This window comes from Sapajus apella, unplaced genomic scaffold (assembly GCF_009761245.1).
Source record: "Sapajus apella isolate SASKATOON/1434 unplaced genomic scaffold, GSC_monkey_1.0 scaffold20, whole genome shotgun sequence".
Lineage (NCBI taxonomy): Eukaryota > Metazoa > Chordata > Mammalia > Primates > Cebidae > Sapajus > Sapajus apella.
The window spans coordinates 15,682,942-15,692,151 of record NW_022436960.1 but is presented as its reverse complement, the minus strand read 5'-3'; the positions used below and the strand labels follow the sequence as shown (position 1 = coordinate 15,692,151).

At 36.4% G+C, this 9,210-nt stretch overlaps 1 non-coding gene across 1 annotated transcript; it reads left to right on the top strand.

Moving 5' to 3' along the window:
• The first annotated feature begins 8,617 nt into the window (after positions 1 to 8,617).
• LOC116558101 lies at positions 8,618 to 8,748 on the top strand. The gene has a single exon (XR_004271835.1). It is a non-coding gene; the product is annotated as a U11 spliceosomal RNA (small nuclear RNA).
• Positions 8,749 to 9,210: the final 462 nt, after the last annotated feature.

The window sequence follows — 9,210 nt, the reverse complement described above, 5'->3', positions numbered from 1 at the left end:
GTTAATTGGGCAAGAATGCTTTCTAAAAAGCCCTTTTTATTTAGAAGTGGAACATAAAATTTATCTATTCTGTACTTGATTTTAAAATAAAAATTCATCATTTTGAAGATCAGTTTATAGAAGCAATTTAGGTCTTTTGTTGCTGCAACATATAGCTTTACATCCATAAATATTTTAGCATACATTATTTTTTCAACACAAAACAAAATGAATACTGTTCTAAAATTGATTTGTTAACAAATCACTTGTTCAAAAACATATTGTATACTATCATAAACTACATGTTACTTGTTAAATAGCAAAATTTATTCAAGTTTACATAATTTATTGATATAAAATTTAATCTCTGATAATCTTTATTTTATAAAGACTTTTAAAGATGGATTTTACAGTACAATACTAATATGCTGAACAAAAACAAATACTTTTACTTAAAATTACATCACAAATTATCCAAAGTTATAGGGGTAAAAGCAAATGGGATAGGATAAAGATTCAGGGTTTTTATATTATTTTGAACAATGTCATGAGTCAAAAATTGTATGGAACTTAAAAGGAATAAAAGATTATTTTTTTAAATGCTAATCTAACCAAGCCAACCTCCCTTAAAAGTCTCTGCAAGCCTCACATCCCCTGCAAGTGAGGTCCAACCTCCTTGGCAAGACAAGGAGAATGATATTCACCATCTTTCTGTTTGCTCTCTCTCTCAGTCCCCAGTTCCCATACCAGTACCTCACAAAACCCTGCACACATATTCTCCATCCTATTTCTATTTCAACTCTTTGGACTGAGAGTGCTGACATTTTTTACACCTCTATGTCGGACATTTTTGAGAACATATACATTGGGTATATGATTCCTATATCTGAAAACCCTAATATTCCTCATCCGCTCATTGAATCTTCCATATCCCACTCAAGCTTGACCTCCTCTGTTGAGCTTTTATGGATCTGTCCTTCTTGATCCATGATAAATTAATCCTCTCTCCTATGAGCAATGCTTGCTCCCTGTAAAGCACTCTACAGATGCAACTGCCCTCTACTGTGAATGTGCCCAGGCCTGTGTCTCCCTGAGGTCTGTGATTCATTGAGATTAAGGACTAAAGTCATTTTTCTCTTTTGGCTGAATGAATAAAGGCATAAATAATGAAACAAGTGTGCCTCAGGTATCTCCTCTGGAAGTCAGGAATGTCTTCCTTCCAAACTACATGACACTATGCTAAGAATGGGGGTAGATGGTACACATAGGAATGGCTACATTCCTATTACAAAAGATGGTCCTGGCCAGACAAGAATTGTTTGATGTGCCTGATGAATATTGATGTCTGATAAGAATGTTTTTGTAAGAAAAATTTTGTTGACCCCACTCTTTATTCTAACCAGCATATGCTTTGAAATTGTCACAGTCTAGCTAATCCCCACCAGTCATCCATAAACTTTTTCATGACAGTGAGCATCTGTCATGAGCTTCTCAGCATCACGGGTCCTGGGAATATAGTGCTCCATGCATCACAGAGATTGGAGTTCACGACAAGGTAAAAGAAACATGTCCTTACTCACGAGTTTATTTTATTTTCCAAAGTACATTTTTAAACAATTCTAATTGGAGCTTAATTATCAGTAATGAGTTGTATGGTGGGGGATTTGTAGTACATTCTGAACATCTGGTATTGTGTGCTAAATCTCAACTGGTTGTTTTGACAAACCAAACACAGGATTATGAGTATTCTTTTTATTCTGCTTTGCATTTGAATGTCTTTGGAGAATTGCACCAACAAAATTCCAAATTAAAAAATAAAATGGGACATTTAAATAGCTGGTAAAAAATAAAATACGCTTTTTAAATTTCTTTTTATTGGTTTTTTAATTCATTTGTGCCATAGAAATATTAGTAGTATGAAATAGACTATATATTTTTTAAATTTCTTAAATAGGCTGTAGTGCCAATTAGACCCATCCAGACCCGATGTCTGTGGTAGCATTTTATATAGATATTTAATGTAAATGGCTGAGTCTCAAGGCTGATGAGTTTTTCATTTGTTTCTAATGAGTAAGATGTGCTTAACATTTCACTGCACTCTAGCCCAGAGTTTTATAAAATCTGATTAAATGATTCGGTTACAGTGAAATAGACTAAAGGGTCAGACGAAGATCTTTTGAATCTGCCTCCAGCTATCTAATAAGAGATGTGGCAGATTGTTTCAGCTAAATGCGAAGCCATTGGAATTCTCAGCAAGTGTTTTAAATTCATATTTGACATTATAGATCATATGTCTATTAATTAATCATGTGTTGAAAGTCTAGGATTTTATCTCACCAACAGAAGAGATCATTCTTACACAATATCAATCCTAGTGTCTCTGAATGGAAACCCTACATATCAAATGCCTGGATAGTAGAGACAAACTCCCATGAGGGAGGAGAGCAGAAATTCCCACATCAATCCATATTTAGAAACAAGCTTCAAATCTCTATCTTTATGTAGCTGTTAACTGATGAATATATTCTAATCAGTGTCTCACTGTGCCTTTAAAATTTTAAAAACAGAGAGTAAGGGTGATATTTCATTTTTCAAAGATTGGCTATTGTTAAATGGCCTTGAATAGTTGTCTAATTGGTAAGATTATTTCTATGGCTGAAGGGTAAGCTTTCAATAAAAATAATAAAGAGTTTGTGGTAATTACAGGAGCCTATATTAGTACACAATTCTTTTTCCTTCCCCTGAAATACATTGTTCAATTATTTACATAGGAAGTGAAAGAAATGGTTATTAAACCTTTACCAAAGAGGTAACGGACAGGTTACGCTTCCAGTAAAAAGTGTAATGATTTTTAAACCAAGCAACCTTTAAAGTATGGTGACAAATCAGTAGACTAATGAGACCTCATAAGATGACTTATAGGCTGGTAACAAATGGTGTGTCCCACCAATCTCAAATGAATAACGCTTTAAATGTAAACACTCTTGATCCTGAAGAATTTATTTTAAACTGAGGCTTTCATACACACACTCTTTCATTGATTGAGTTCCAATTAAATGCTCAGCATCATTACCAACAGGGAAAAGAGCGAATTACGTTACCTTGCCTTTATACTCTGTACCATGTTTTGGAGATAAATAATTATTTGTGAATAAATCAGGACATACAAACTATGTGATAAAGGCAAAAGCTGTCATCAGTGAAAAAGGAATTAAAGGTGAAAAGTGGTTGTTGGTGAAAGCACAGGAAAACAAAGTTACTTTTGAGTCTAAAATGGAAAGATACATTAATCCTGTAAAAAATAAAATGGACAGTCCAGGTAAGAAAAGAAAATAAATGAGAAAAGTTTATACTCTGAGTTAAAGTGGTATATTTGAGAAAGCACAACAGAAGGAGGTGATTTACGCAGAGGGTAGAGGGTGGTAAAGCTGAATAGGTACAATGACATCACATTAGAGGGTACATTAAATGACAAGCTAATTTGTTATTAATTTTTTGTTATATAATTTTCCAGGGAAAAATGATCACAGTGATTCTATTATTAATCTGCATGACCATGTACAAGCATTTCAATATATCTGTGCCTCCATGTTTATCCTGTACACCTTGATTTACTGGCCTAAAGACCCTTTAATATATCAATTTTCTGCGAAAGTCAATGATCCTAAAATTTCAAAAACCCTACCAACTCAACATGATAGTAAATGGGACACAAAATCCAATATAATGCAGATAGTCACAGATGTACTTGATCTGTAAGAAGCCACTCACAGTATGAGAAAAAGGTGAAACTAACAGAAAGTTATGCATAAGTCAGCTCCCTTCCTTGGCTCCCAAGCTCTACCAAACACATGGACTCTTAATCTATGCCAAGAACCATTCTAGTCACTTTCTATGAAGTCAATGCTATACTCATTTTAGAAATAAGAAAACGGAGAGTCAGAGGGAGAAACACCAAAGTCATACAATAAGTAAGAATTCAACCTGTGATTCAAGCACAAGCCAATTCCATCTAAAGCCCTGCTTATTGGATATCCTTTAAAGTCCTTTAGTGAAGATCTATGGCTGTAAGCTTTCTCAGGTTTACATTTTAAACCTAAAAATTCTTAAATTTTACCCTTGTTCTTGACAGATTCGCTTGTTTTGCAATCTCTCTGTTGTTTACTTCTACCAAGAACCAAATAGCATTCTTTGCCCTGGGCCATGTTAGCTTCCTCAGTGGTCCTAGTTTTATTAGGTTGTATTAGATTCAGCTTCTCACCTGCCCTTGAATCCAAGACAGCCATTTCTTCTTGATTGCAGAAGTGAGCCTCCTCTGTCCTGAGCCCTGAAGTGTTCATTTACGACCATGCTTTCCTCCATTTTTCCCTTCTTACACTTACCTTCTCAGAGTCATTGTTGCCACCCTCAGCCTCCACATTTGTTCAGCTGTCAAACATTATCAACATTTCCTCATAAGAGGTTTTTCATTTGTCCTTGATGTTTTTTGTTGTTTAGAACCTGTTCCTCTCTTGCCACCCATATTTTCTCCTGTAATTCTCTGAAACTTGTCAATGGAAAAATCTTCTAGTTGATTTTCTTAAATTTGTGTATCCCTCTCTTTCTCCTCACTAAGACAACACCACCATATCACACTTCCCCAACACCCGTTTGTAAATGTATAGCTTACAAGCTTTTAATGTATTTCCATTAACTACAGCAGAAGTCAGCACAGTTTTATTAGAACACAGTCACACCTAGTCACAACCCTATGGTCTATGGTTGCCTTTTTACCATAACAACAGAATTGAGTGGTTGCCACAGGGATGGTAAGGTCCTCAAGTTCTAAAATACTATAATTTAAAGAAAAGGTCTTCTGATCCCTGAACTGCAGAGTAAATCCAAATCCTAATCTTAATAATTCAAGGATTCCAAAAAGCTTTTCAATCTTCTCTCCCACCAGTCTCCTAAAAGAATTAACCACTCAGTCAAATTACTGAATTAGGCACATACAACCCCAGGCCTTCTATGTGAAATGCACTCCCTCACCATGTTCTATCTCATCCATTCATCAAAAATCTGCAGTTCCTCCAAGGACCCACTTAAACATCTGTATCAGTCCACTTTCACACTGTTGATAAAGACATACCCAAAACTGGGTAATTAATAAAGAAAAAGAATGGGTTAATGGACTCACAGTTCCACATGGCTGGGGAGACCTCAAAATCATGGTGGAAGATAAAGGAAGAGCAAAGGGACTTCTTACATGCCAGGAGGCAGAGAGAATGAGAGCCAAGCGAAAGGGGTTTTCCCTTATAAAACCATTAGATCTTGTGAGACTTATTCACCACCAGGAGAACAACAGCATGGGGGAAACTGCCCCTATGATTCAGTTATCTCCCACTGGGTCCCTCCCACAACATGTGGGAATTATGGGAGTTATAATTCAAGATGGGATTTGGTTAGGGGCACAGCCAAACCATATTGACATGTTTCCCAGCAGAGCTTTTTCTCAACCATCTCAACCTGTAGCTTCACTCATATTGTAACTCACAAAGTATTGCCCTAGAACATTAGTCTAGATTGGCATTTTTCTTCTGATGTATATACTCCATTTCTCCAACAAGACTTTAGACTATAGCTTCAAATCATTTGCATGCTCAGCACCTAGGACAGTGCTATCACAGTATAGTGGAAATGCCGGGAGTGGGGAAAGGAGATTTTGAATTTAGACAGAGACTTGTTTAAAGCTATCTATTTCTTAGCTTCTCTGAGCCTCTTGGCTTATTCAATATCTGTCATCCACACAAAGTTTTATAAGCTCAGCGAAGGAGCAACCACAATTGACTTGTTCATTGAGGTATACTCAACTCTTGGCACAGGACCTGGAAAGATTTGCTGAAAGAATGAATAAATGAAAGCTCATTTTAGAAAGTTTGGTTGAAAACCTCTTTCCTTTTCACTTTCCTATACATTAGATGAAAAGAACTCAATAACTATGGTGATTTCATGCTGATTAGAATGCACAGAAACTGATATACAATTGATTTGTTAGATAACAAATTAATATAAATGCAAGGCAAAGATATTTAAATGTGTTAGATTTGTGAAAATTATGTGCTTCAGAGTCTAGGGAAGACAGAAAATTGTTACTCATAAAGATAAATATTTTAAAGAGCTTATCATCTGGAAATCATGAAAAGCTGCACATTTGACCTCAAAATAATAAGTGGAGTTTCATAAATTCTTGATATGTCAAGGGAAAAAGTTCATAATACCAAAATGAATTGCCTATGAACATCAAACATCCAAGGATTCCCAATCAAGTTTCCTTGGACTATTTCCCTGTAGCCTTTTTCTTTTTTTTTTTTTTGGTGCTTGGTTGTTATACAGCAAAGACAGATTGATAGATACATACATGCATACATACATGATACATACATAGATACATAGAGATATATAAATATATGAGGAGATTTTCCATGAATCCAATATTTACTTTCTCTTTGCACTGTTCTTGTCAGATATTTGAGTGGAAATTGTGATTTATAAGATTAGGCAGGGCTTTAGTAGGTAGGATTGACTGTGGTTAAACTCAGTTCAACACTAAAGAAATATCATACTGTAGGTCAAAAGCCAAGGACTCACCCCCACCTTGGAGTCCAACAGAGAGCTGAATGATCATGTGTTAAGTCATTTGACCTCTTTGGATTCTTCACCTGAAAAACAAATGGATTGATTGTGTGATCTCTCATGCTCCTCCTAGCATCAGACAAATCCATGAGCTTTTGCAAACACATGGAGCAATTTGGGTTTAAGAGTCATATTAGCTTTATGTTTGTTTCAAAAACACTGTACCTCTCTTCCCTTCACCAAAAAATCATAGAACATCTTTCACTAAAGAAAATCCAAGAGTGCAATGACTTACTTCCAGACAGATTTATTGAAGACAGAAAATCCCAAACACACATTGGCATCAAGAAATCAATACCATACCCTTCTAGGATTTTCAGGAGCTATTTATATCTCCTATCTTTAGGAAAGAGGGATGGGTAAAAAAAAAAGTCTGTGTGCTAATAATGCTGAACAATAAAGCAAATCCCCTCTTCAAGTGATTTTTCCCCTAATTTTCTACATAATTTTACAATAAACCATTCTTCTATGGATATTTCTGTCCGATGGCAGATTCTCTCCCCTGACTCTTTTGACAGCAAATTATTCCAAATCACAAATTTTCAATGTAATGTGGCCATAGCTGCCTTTTGTATCTCTTTTTCTCATTTCTAGCTTTGGCAGCAGTTTCTGTGCATTATTTAAAGTGATCTAGGTAATGTTATTCATAAATGCCTACACCCACCTCCTTTCTCTTCATCCCCCTCCCTTCACATGATCATATTGTGGCTGGGAAGGAGAAGTCAGGTGAAGCACAAAATAATTTATTATACTTTATAATTCCTCAAAGAGTATTTTATCTCTGCTTCCCTCCCACACACATTGTATACACACCACTGCCCTGTGGGTCACTTCAGACACTCAAAGCAGAGTCACACAAAACATATATTAACCATAAATTACCTCTGCAAACCATGTGAATCAGATAGCAGGAAGGCAAAGGGTACATCCAACGAAAAGGCTGAGCTCCATGATTAATGGATGGGACAAACAGGAGGCAAATAAAGAAGACAATTTTAATGAACCTCTGACCCAGCTCCAAGATTTGTGAGGAAGGGGTACCCCCATGCAGGGCTTGGAGGAAAGCAGGAGCCAGGCACAAAGGAAAATAGCAACTGTAAGAATTCCACACTGAGCAAGGTAGAGAAAATTAGGAGCAAAGCTGATTTTATCTTTGAAGCTGTATATTATGACGGTTATATCTCAAATGTTCACTTATTACCAGCCTGTGGGCACAAATGGCCACTGAAAAGCAACAGTAATTCAAATTTCACTGGACTATTGTCCCCACTAATGTAAAGCATTCTCTGTCTTACCACTCAGGCATGCCTATGTATCTAAGTGGATATTTTACATGTGTTCATGAACACTTCTAAGAATAGATTGAATGTTCCATCGCTTTGCCACATCCAATCATGCATTATTGCCTCACCTGCTACTTAGCTGGACTGCCTGTCCCTGACAGTGACAACCATCACTCCACTAGGTAACACTGTCCATGGAGACTCTTTCATGCCACCCAACAGGACATAGCATCTTCCTGTCACTGCCTGCCACTGACCCACTAGGCTAGAAATCCCCTGAACTGGTTGTTGGTCATTCACCACTCATTTATTCATTCATTCAACCAGTATTTTGCATCTATTATGTTGCAACTACTGTTTAGGTGCTTTGAATACAGTAGTGAACAAGTCAGATTGCTCTCAAATTTGGTGAAGTGAGAAGAAATTTAAAAGTAAGCAAAAGACAATCTCAACAATTGTTGAATATAACAAAGAAAAAACCTGGCACTGCAATGTCTGTGCATGGATGAGCAACAACGGAGGAAAAGCTTAGGTTAACACCATGGAACACTGAACCAGTTCATCCACCATGACCTCCTTTCATTGAAGTTCAACATAGATGATTTCTCTTTAGCCCCCACATCCAGTTAGCAGAGAAGGGAGCAGGAAAGAACAGGCACATTTCCACTACCTTTAAAGACAAATCCAAGAGCTTCTGTCATGAGTGGCACACGTAAGGCAATTCTATTGCTCTTCAAACAGAATCAACATGCAGAGATTTTGGAAGCATTTTTTTTTATTTGGGAAGCTGGTGATTGTTTGTCCCAGGGTTCTTACTTTTTAAATAAATTAATTAAATAAAAAGTAAAAGACACATATTCCAAGTAGAATATACCACTTCTTATATTCCACTGTCCATAATTTGATCACATAGTCACATGTTACTGGAAGGGAAGCCAGGAAATATAGCCTTTATTTCAGTACAAAATAAAACAAAGAATCTGGAGCTCAGCTACTGTAAAGGAAAGGAATAAGTAGGTTGGGCCAAGTAGCCATCTAACCCCATACTGGCAAAATGTAGTATTCTTATTTGCTAAATGAGAAAACTATATTGAAGGCAGGGATGACTTGCTCAAAGTTATGTAACTAATGTGAAGCAGAGACGGGATATGAACCTGAGGAAGTTGAGTCTCTCTTTTGGATACTGGAATTAATGTGCTTAAGTAAGTGAGTAAACAGGAAAGATGGAGAAGGGAAAGTGCGTTAGGAAAGAGGAGAAGGGAACCAGCTCAGACTT